This window comes from Vollenhovia emeryi, unplaced genomic scaffold, assembly GCF_000949405.1.
Source record: "Vollenhovia emeryi isolate VEMERY1.0 unplaced genomic scaffold, V.emery_V1.0 DF939171.1, whole genome shotgun sequence".
In the NCBI taxonomy this organism is placed as follows: Eukaryota; Metazoa; Arthropoda; class Insecta; order Hymenoptera; family Formicidae; genus Vollenhovia; species Vollenhovia emeryi.
Window position 1 is genome coordinate 337,733 of NW_011967195.1, and position 9,784 is coordinate 347,516.

The 9,784-nt window shown below is 39.3% G+C and overlaps 1 protein-coding gene across 4 annotated transcripts in view; it reads right to left on the bottom strand.

The window, feature by feature from the left end:
* LOC105563819 (hemicentin-2) overlaps positions 1-9,784 on the bottom strand; it is a 302,661-nt gene that overhangs the window by 141,962 nt on the left and 150,915 nt on the right. The gene's annotated exons all lie outside the window — the stretch shown is intronic.

The window sequence follows — 9,784 nt, forward strand, 5'->3', positions numbered from 1 at the left end:
GAAAATTTGTGCGTACTACTGCAAATTAATCAGCCGGAAATATTTTCGTAATACGTGCACGCTTAACATAAAATACATTGCTTGTATAGTAATTACGGACACCGCAATGGAAAATATATCGCTGGCGGCTATGCGTGTAATCTAGATATACGACAGTCTCAGATAATTCTACCTAGCAATCCATATATGGTGCAATTAATTCCCTCTTAGCGCACTTGCCAGAAACATGCATAGTTGTTCCGCAATTAATTTCCATCTCGCTAAAGAGATTCTGCTGCGGGCGAAGCTTTAAAGCGATATCTTCGAATCTGTGAAATTTTATTCGTAGATACACGTACCGTTTTTTGATACATCATCTAGTCCAGTTAAAATAGCCTAAATTATATAAAAAAAAAACCTGAAACCTTGTGCGTGCGAGCTCATTTATTCTATTTGCACGAGTTTCGTTTGATTTTACTCTATTCCACGTTTGCGACTTTAGATAACATTTTATGCGTAAGTAATATGTAAATGTGTTACACATTCATATTCGCTCTATTGAATTGGTTTAATAGATGCGTTTCTTATTGTAATTTGTAAATCAAGTTGGTTTGCACATCTCAACCACTTCCTATTAACAATAATTAAGCGTTGTAGTCGACATTAATCGGCCAGTGTTTTTAATACAGGAAACTTATTGCGAAAAATATTACCTCAGCCAGAGTTTGAACCTGGACTTCCCTACTCTCTAGGCGGGCGTCTTATTAAATTAATAAATGTAACAGATGTCTCGTACAATGATTTTATCATTTTAATACCCAGAAGAAAGATTCCTTACAATCAGTGGTGAAAGCTTTAAAGATCAAAGGCGTTATCAGCGTCGTCGCCTCCCAATATCACCTGACTGAAAAAAGAAAACGGGCGAGTGGGAATGGATTTGCCTCGTTTGCATATCGCAGGTGCAAACCATCCGGTCATGTATCCAAGCACGCGTGTCCCTGTGTACGTGCAAGTGCCAACGGAAAACACGAGAGATCGCCGCGCGATCTCCAATAATATTGCATTACCTTTCCTCGCGCTGTCATCGTCGTAGAGGGTAGAGTCGGCCGGTAAGGCCAGCGCGAACAGCGGGAAAGAGAGCTTATCTCGCCGGTACATACGCGGGAAAGGCGGTTCGCCCTCGGGAGGGGGAGGTAGCCCGATATCCCAACGTTCACGAAGGACTCGAAAAATATTCTCGCCCGTGGGGACGCATCTCGCGCGCGAATCTCGCTTTATGTGCAATCGCGCCGCGTTCGTGTCCGCGCACACCTCGTCGACGATTGCCGACACGTTGGATAGAGGTATACGGCGATCTATATGATGTCAGGGGCTCTCGTCTTTCCTTCCACGTATAGGTTTTTCAACGAATTAAAGTCTCTCTCTCTCTCTCTCCCCTCTCTCTCGACTGCCAAGCAGTTCTCATTGTCAGATCGTAAGCAACGGGAAGAATTTTGCTGTAGTTGTGCGGAACTGCACGAATTGTTCCATGATAAATTTCACGCGGCGGAAGCTCTCGTACTGGAAAGTTTAGACTTCGCGGAAAATTTCGAGTCACGAAAATATACACGCGATACCCTGGAATTGCCACGGATACCCGTTTCCTTTTTATTATAGCCGTATATCGATCGGTCTACGCTGCACACCGTTTCAATAGTCGGAGTATCTTGAGTCCCACAGTCTACCGCTGGAACGAAATTAGTTCGTTGATGTGGGACATAGCTGAACTCAAAACCGTGGGCTATATTAGAAACTCTGTAATATGTCGCTGTAGGACTGTAGACTCTGACACTACCAACATTCGCCACATGCTTTAGGAAAGCGCAAATTGCGGTTTCCAGAGATTACCGGGGGCAAGGAGAGCGTGCCAATATGTTATGGATCTTCCGAATGAGGGTTGTAAGTCGAAAGTTTTCATAACTCGCCATTTCAACTTGTAAAAATGTACCAACATCTTTTGTTCTTGATAATGTATCGAGCAATGATTGCTCTTAAATCGCAATATCAAAATTGAATTACAAATTTGCGAAAAGAATTCAATTTTTAAATATCGATAAAGCACGTAGGCTTCCCATCTGTATTCTTCTGCTATTTTCATTACTCCATGGATGCAAAATGTGTAAGATTTTTACAAGTAGTAATGATACGTAATTTTGTATTCCAAAATAATATTTTAAAAAATTAACCAAATGTAAATGTTTAATAACGTCTCTAGCAGAAGGACTTTGCAGAGGCGGTGAATAAACGATATTACGAAAAGCGAGAGCAGAGGTGCGATTCTTCCAATTTTAGTTAACGTCGTTGAAACTCGAGCACTAAATTTATCTTGCTTTCAGATCGGCCAACACTGATAGTAACTGCTTTTACGGCAAGGCACTTGTTCGGCGAGTTGTTTAAGCCAAACGGAGTGGAGGACACGTTTCTCATTCATCGAGGCGAATATCCTCGAGGTGCGCGAGAGCTATACACGTTTTAGCCATCCTGCCGTCTTTTCTCAACATTCTGCTTTCTTGTTCGCCTGACGATGTAAGACGGGGACCGAGCGTATAAGACGTCATTTCCGGATTTGACAGCCTCGCATAAATTACATGCGCGTTGTATACACGTGTGTCGCCGAGAGAAAGAAGATGGGTAGCCCAGTTTATTCACGGCGGGTCAAATGCACCGCTGGGAAGGAGCTGCGAGACGGAAGAGTGCATCGCGCGCCTGGATTCAGTTTTTCACTTTTTCGCCACGATAAAACTGGCAGCGTCCTCGATAACGCGGAAGCTTTCATAATCTTGCGGGAAATGCCTCTTATACTTGGCAAACTCGATTCTTTCTGCGCGCACGGCGGAGATGCAGTTCGATCGCTGAAATCATTTTGCGATCGGACGGCAAAATGATTACGACCGAGGGGTAAACCGCTGAGGGCATTGCGTGTTACATATTTGTGGCATTACCGGGCGTTAGGCCTTGCTGGGGCATTATAAAGATAAAATAAGATAAATTAGATAAATTAGATAAAGTAATGCCCACTGGGCACTAGTGGGCATTGGTGTGCAGGATTTTGGTTGGCGTTTTTCCCCTCGATTACAACCGTGTCCGATTAGAATAATCAATACTTGTTTTGGGAATTTATGTGTACAAAAAGATACACAAAGAGATCTGTTTCAATCAAGTATATTAATAATCTTTAAAGAATGTTTTATGCGTGAGCATTATGTCCGTGAGAAGCAATAGCTACAAATGAAAGCTTAAATAAATTTATAGCGAGCTTAAGTGAGATCTAAAAATATGAACGTACAATGAGCTAGTTTGTTTGCTACAAACCTCGTATCTTACATCATAATGTGTCTTTATGCATGTACGGGAGAAAAAGATTAGATACCCGGTGTAAGAATAAATGTCTCGCGTAAGAATATGCAATGCATACGGTGAAAATTTAATGAAAAATAACATTTTTATCCCTTTTAGCTACGATCAAGCTACCTTTCAGTAACTTTAATTTCTTATTTCAACAATAAAGCTCTCTCATAATTCGGTAACTCGTATAATCCTGCAATGTTTAAACTTGATTCTCTGCATGTAGGTTTATTTGAAAACGAATTTGAAAGTATGAACTTTTGGCCATGTATACATATAAAACTTAAAATTCCCAAACGTGCAAGTTACATAAAACCAATGATAAATCCACAAACGTCTGATGACGTTCAAATTGTGAGCATTAAGAGGCGTTTATAGGAAAAGGATATGATTCACAGAGACATAAATATCTAAAATCTAAGTAAAAATTGAAATCTAAGATATCTAGAAAACCAAGAAAATGTACGATCTAAAAAGTCTTCTACGAGCCAGGCAAGAAGAAATTTACCATTTAAGGAACTGAGAGTCTTAGAGTCAGAGACGAAAATAACCTAGACTTTAAGAAGTCTAGAACCAGATAAATCGAGATTGCAGTTTCCAGGAAAGCAGAGAGAACGATGATGCTCCTCGAGGATGCTCTTAGCAAGCGCACCGATGCAATAACTTTCGTTACATTTTTGCGGGGATAATTGTACCTCCGAACTATCTGGCGGTTGTTCACGTCGGATAGGATCGTTTAAGAGTCGACAATACACCGTTGAAAAGGATGGTGGCTTTTCACAGGCAGACGACCAGAGACCACGATATAAGAACCTCTTAAGCACCAAAACTTTATACTTGGGATAATAGCGCGTCTGAATAATGAGATAGATAAGTGACGTAATTTGTCATTCGTGGAAATAATCGGTTAACTCGAGTGAGCGAAGGGACTCGTTGTTAGAAAAAGAACTCTCGCTTTTACGAAAAGAACAGACGTACGATTTGTGCCGCACGGATTAATATTACTCACTGGCAGAAATTATATGATAATTATCTTCACCGCAAACATCGGCGTCCACGAGGTAACAAAAATAGAAGAAAAATACAGATGAGAAGCCTGCATAGAAATGTCTTATCGATATTTAAAAATCGATAAATTCTTTTCGCAAACTTTGTAATTGAATTTTAATATTATGATTTGAAAGCAATCATTGTCCGCTTGGTAAAAAGATATTATACATACATTAACAAGAACAAAAAGTGTTATTTATGACTTTAAGTACGGAAAAGGGAGAAAGAGAAAGGCAGAATATCGAGGACAATCGAAGGAGTACCTGTTATTGCAAAGGCCTTTGTGAAATATCATGGGGAGTTAAACAGATCTTGCAGAAACAAGTGCTGATCCAGCTATTTTATTTTTCTTGTCATTCTCTACTCGATTTCCTCGTCTTAACAATGCGGACAGACATGAAATCTTTTGTTCCCTAATACCGGTACCGTAATAATTTAAATACTGTGTATGATCGGTAAAATATTAATGACACTATTTTTTATATATAATTTGAAGACTATATGACGCGCGCAGGTTACGCATAAGCATATTATATAACTTTAATCACTTTTCGTAGGATTAAATTTTAAAAAGTAATAATTTTAAATACATAATATAATAAAAAATTATGCCCCCAATAATCCTTATGAATAATATCCTGGATTTAACGAATGGAGCTTCCGCTTTAAATTCTGTTGTAAAACGAGAATTCATTCACGTTGATGAAGTGATATTTCGAGATTCGTCGTACGTACATTTACTTTTTATGTTAAATATCGACTGTGAGATAGACCCGAATTAACTTCTCGCATCGCCTTTTATAGAATTTCCGATACCTAAATATGGATGCCGGCGTAACGATTTCAGGGAAGCCACCTAAATGCGCTTGGCGCGATTTCAATTTCAAAGCGGGGGAAAGCTCTTTAAAGCGGTATGCCGATTCCACGCGATTAAGCTATCAAGAGACAATTCTTGCCTGTACTACTCCAGGGTGGGAAATACTTTACACTTTATTGGTTTCACCCTATTAAAAGAAAATTTCCCCTCATTAATTCTATTAAAAATTCCACCCAAATTCTTCATTGCGGTTGTGTTACACCAAGCGTATCCAAGAAATTAATATTAAATCGGTAACTATATATTTACTTTAATAATAACTATACTATCAATTTTAGTCTAATGATCAACTTTAATGCCAATAATATTGCAATATAAGTACCTTTTGGAAATTGGCGTAATTTTTCAACAATAATATAACTAGTTGGAATAAAACACCGATAAGGTATCGCTAAGATCGAGGGGAAAGATCGCTGAGGGTATTGTGGTGTACAGATTTGCGGCATTACTGGGCATTAAGCCTTGCTGGGGCATTAAAGATAAATAAGATCAAATAAGATAAAACAAGATAAATTAGATAAAATAATGTCCACTGGGTATTAGTGGGCATTGGTGTACAAGAGTTTGGTCAGCGGTTTGCCCATCGACTAACAATAAGATATTTCCGCTATAAAATTATAATATATTACATTCTTTTACTCGCGGTATAATCGTGTAACAATCGTGATTTTACAAATTACAATCCTCGAATGATACAACATTCGTCGGAAAGCCACCCTTTCATCGTAGCGATAGAAATACTCTCCTATTGTAATCACCAACACAAAGAAGCCAAGCTACCCTTATCGCGTGTCTCTTTTAAACTGCCATCACGTAGGCCTGAATAATACTTCCTTCTCACCTAGTGGACGGCAGTGTGCACGCACGAAAAATCCTTTTTATTGTGGCAGGCAGTTGCATGTCTACAAGTCTACGGGCGCGTACACGTTCCCAGCACTGCTGATTATCGCGCGACCATTACTTACTCTTTCTCTCTCTCCCGCCTTTCCTTACTATGTAGTTCTTATACTAGTTTCGGAAAAAAAACGCGACACCTTCATAGAGTCGTTGAGTAGCGCGAGTAAACGTGCATCGCGAGAGAGGGGCGTTCCCGATTAAAAACGATCGTAAAAGAGTGTCCGACCGATGTAACTTTTTCTCTAGCACGATTCCGGAATGTGATTTCGTGCGGCTTAGATCTCCCGCCGTATATCACGGCATAGCATTAAGATGTTAAATATAAATTACTTTTAGTTATTTAGGACGGAAATAAATCACTGTGTAGAGAAAAATCCACCATTTCCCAACGTCTCGTCCAACCGTCATTATATTTCATCAATTCCTTCGGTTCTTCGTTACCATCAAATTTCAACAACTAATTATCTCATTTATCCACATTGGCAAAAAAATAAAATGCGGATTTATTAATTCTTTTTCGTGTAAATCATTTGCAGAAATAAAAGGCGAGAAATGAATGAGATATTCATTCGTAAGTAATGTATTCAAACTCAAAGATTCTAATCTTGTTATTAACTAGAGAATAGAAAATTATACGTCAATTCAATAAACAGTAAAGACGTACTGTTCTCCTAATTCCAAGTTCCCACTGTGTCCACATGCCATGCGTTTCGTGTTGACAATTACGCGTGCCTACGCGCGAGGTATGGAAACAATTTCATGGATTTTGGTGAAGAATGTGAATACACACGCGTATAACTACAAGCACGATTAGGATGCACACGTAATTATTATTGTCACGCATTATGGAATGTGCTCTCGCTTTAGCGTTTTTCTCCGACTGTATATAAATCATTATATATAACTATAATAATTGTAATTTTACATGTAATTGTTTTACTGTGCGGGCAAGGAACAAAAGTAGTTTGACACATTTTACATAATGATTAATAATTCGTTAGGAATGCGAGGTCAATTTCTTCCGCCTTTCTTTCTTTTCCTTCGCAGAGAATGTGGACAAATGAATGTATACGTATGCTGTCGCGGTATGCTAAAACAGTTTTAAAAAAACATGGTACATTTTTATTTTCTCTTTTCTCTGTCCGCGAGAGTGCTATGGAAAAGTAATGACAATGTAGATTAATAAAACTTTTCGTACGCCAAATGTCTGAATAAAGAAAGAGCTGGGAGGGCCAGAAATGTGTACTCTCAAAATTTATTTCGCCATGTCGCTTTTATGGCGATATGGGTGGCATGCGTGGCGCTGTCACTATCTAATATAAATATCCGAAGCTACGTGTGTTTCCCACTCTTCATGAAAATATCTCTTTCGTCATTTTTACGAATCCCCCGTGCTACGTTGCTTTTCATTCGTCAACCAACCGAAAGACCGCGTTTGTTTAACACGTTGTTTGAGAACATTTGCTTGTATTACTGTTGCGCGCGTTCCCTTTTTGTCTTTCGCATTGTATCCCTACAACGTTTCTTTCCCTCATCGTCAGCGGTTGACCAAGCGAGTCAGCCGCCGCATCCACTTTTCCTTTTCTGATGCGGCTTGAACGCGGCGCATTGATGAAAATCTCACCGCGCGCCATGCCTTAACGAGCAGTAGACTGGAAAATGCATGACGCTATTTTTGCGCACGTACCGCATCTTCCACGTATTTCCATATTTCCGCCGCCGGGCTTTCTCTCGCGCTTCCAGACTTCCTCTTTCTCTCGCCGCTAACGACTCGCACGATGGCCGTACGTGTGTACGAGCACGCACGCGTGAGTTCGGAATAAACGAGCGATTCTTGTTGCACTTGAAGACTCACCGAGTAATGTCGAGAATTTTAATTAGAAGCACTTTCGTCACGTGTACGTATAACAGGTGTCTGTTAAAAGTTTCGATACGCATGCATACCCGTGCAGTCTCTCTCTCTCTCCCTCCTTTGTTCCACACCTTTTATCTATGAACGACTGAGCAAAATCCCAGGTTGCGGATATACATACCTATACAGCTATGACTACGTCGTTTTATACGTCAGATTTATTTTAAAGGCGATAAGTACGGTTGAATCTAATTCAGTACGTTAGTTTTTTCAAGGTAGTATCCTAGTTTCTTCAAAGAGCGAGAATCGTATTTCCCTCAAAATGCGATAAACTATGAACATTTAACGAGGGAGCCAGTGACTTATTTTCGCTCCGACTTTTTTTTACATAACATTTTCGCTTTCGTATTTTCGCTTCTCCATTTCGTCTGGAAATTCGATGTTTGATGTGCACACGGGCATATGCGCAAACAGGTAAACCCAGCAAGACGGTTTCGCGCGCTAAAAAGGATTTCTCTCAAGACGAATATATATCCGCCTACCAGCGCGGCAAGTTATTTTTCCTAGAGAAGTAAACGGGAGAGAATAAAATTTTTAGCTGCGGATTTTCTATTTCGCTCTCTATCTGCAAGCGTTTTCCGGGATTATCCGCGACATTATGTGCGCGTGCATACCGGCGCATCTTTATCTAGGCTATCTTATTTTCTTTCTACCGGCTTTCCTTCGAGTGTCGGCACATTCATCACGCGAAAAGAATTATTTACCTAGCGCCATTCATCCAATGCATCTTATTATATATTTTCGGAGGTGAGTAAGCCGGATGTCTTCACAGAAAAATATTTATCGCATACTTTGCTGGCGTAATTTCCAGAGATTGTATTTAGCTAAACTTTACAAGAAGTCGAAATCAATTTAATTAATTCATAATTTGAAAATTTATAATGGCAAAACGCGCGCTTCGCGCGCGCAGTTTGTGGTCGAGCATTGTATATTTTTAAGAATTTGTATACATGTAAAGAAGTAATTGTATGCGCAACGTCACTTTAAAATAAAAAATAATTTGTCACTCACTGATACGCAACAGCAGAGTTGTACATCGTCAACTGTGTATGTTAAACTGTAAAAATACAAATATGTATATGATTATTACAGACTAATTATACAAAATCGAAATGATTGTATTACATATACTTTATATTTTATATTAAAAAAAATTGGTATTTATTAAAATAATTATCTAGAATACTGAAAGTCTTTCTTTTAAATATAAACTCACAAAATTTTATACGTATGATTTTGTCTCTAACACTTATTCGAATCCTCGTTCGAATCATTTGAATAAATAAAATAAAAACACAGAACAGATGCTTTATTTTGTACAAGTAGCAAATAACATAAAAATGTAAGACACTCACCTCACCGATTTCTCCGCTGTTGCCCGATGCCTCCTCGGCCTCTTCCTCCTCTCAGATTTCCTTGTTGCATTCACACAACACTAACTCGCGAAATTTCGGCCCTCCCGTACGCGATGTGAGATACCGCGAAACGCACGAAATATTGAAAAACGACAGAGCGAATTACAGCGCGAACGCCGAAATCACACACAAATTTCACGCACAAGTTTCTCTCTTTTCCCGAAAATAGAACGGATTACACGAAATCGACAGATAATTAAAAGCGCGGTGCGTAAACGTGATGTAACCGCGACAAAGTACCACGGTTCACATTCATATTTTAGATGAGTT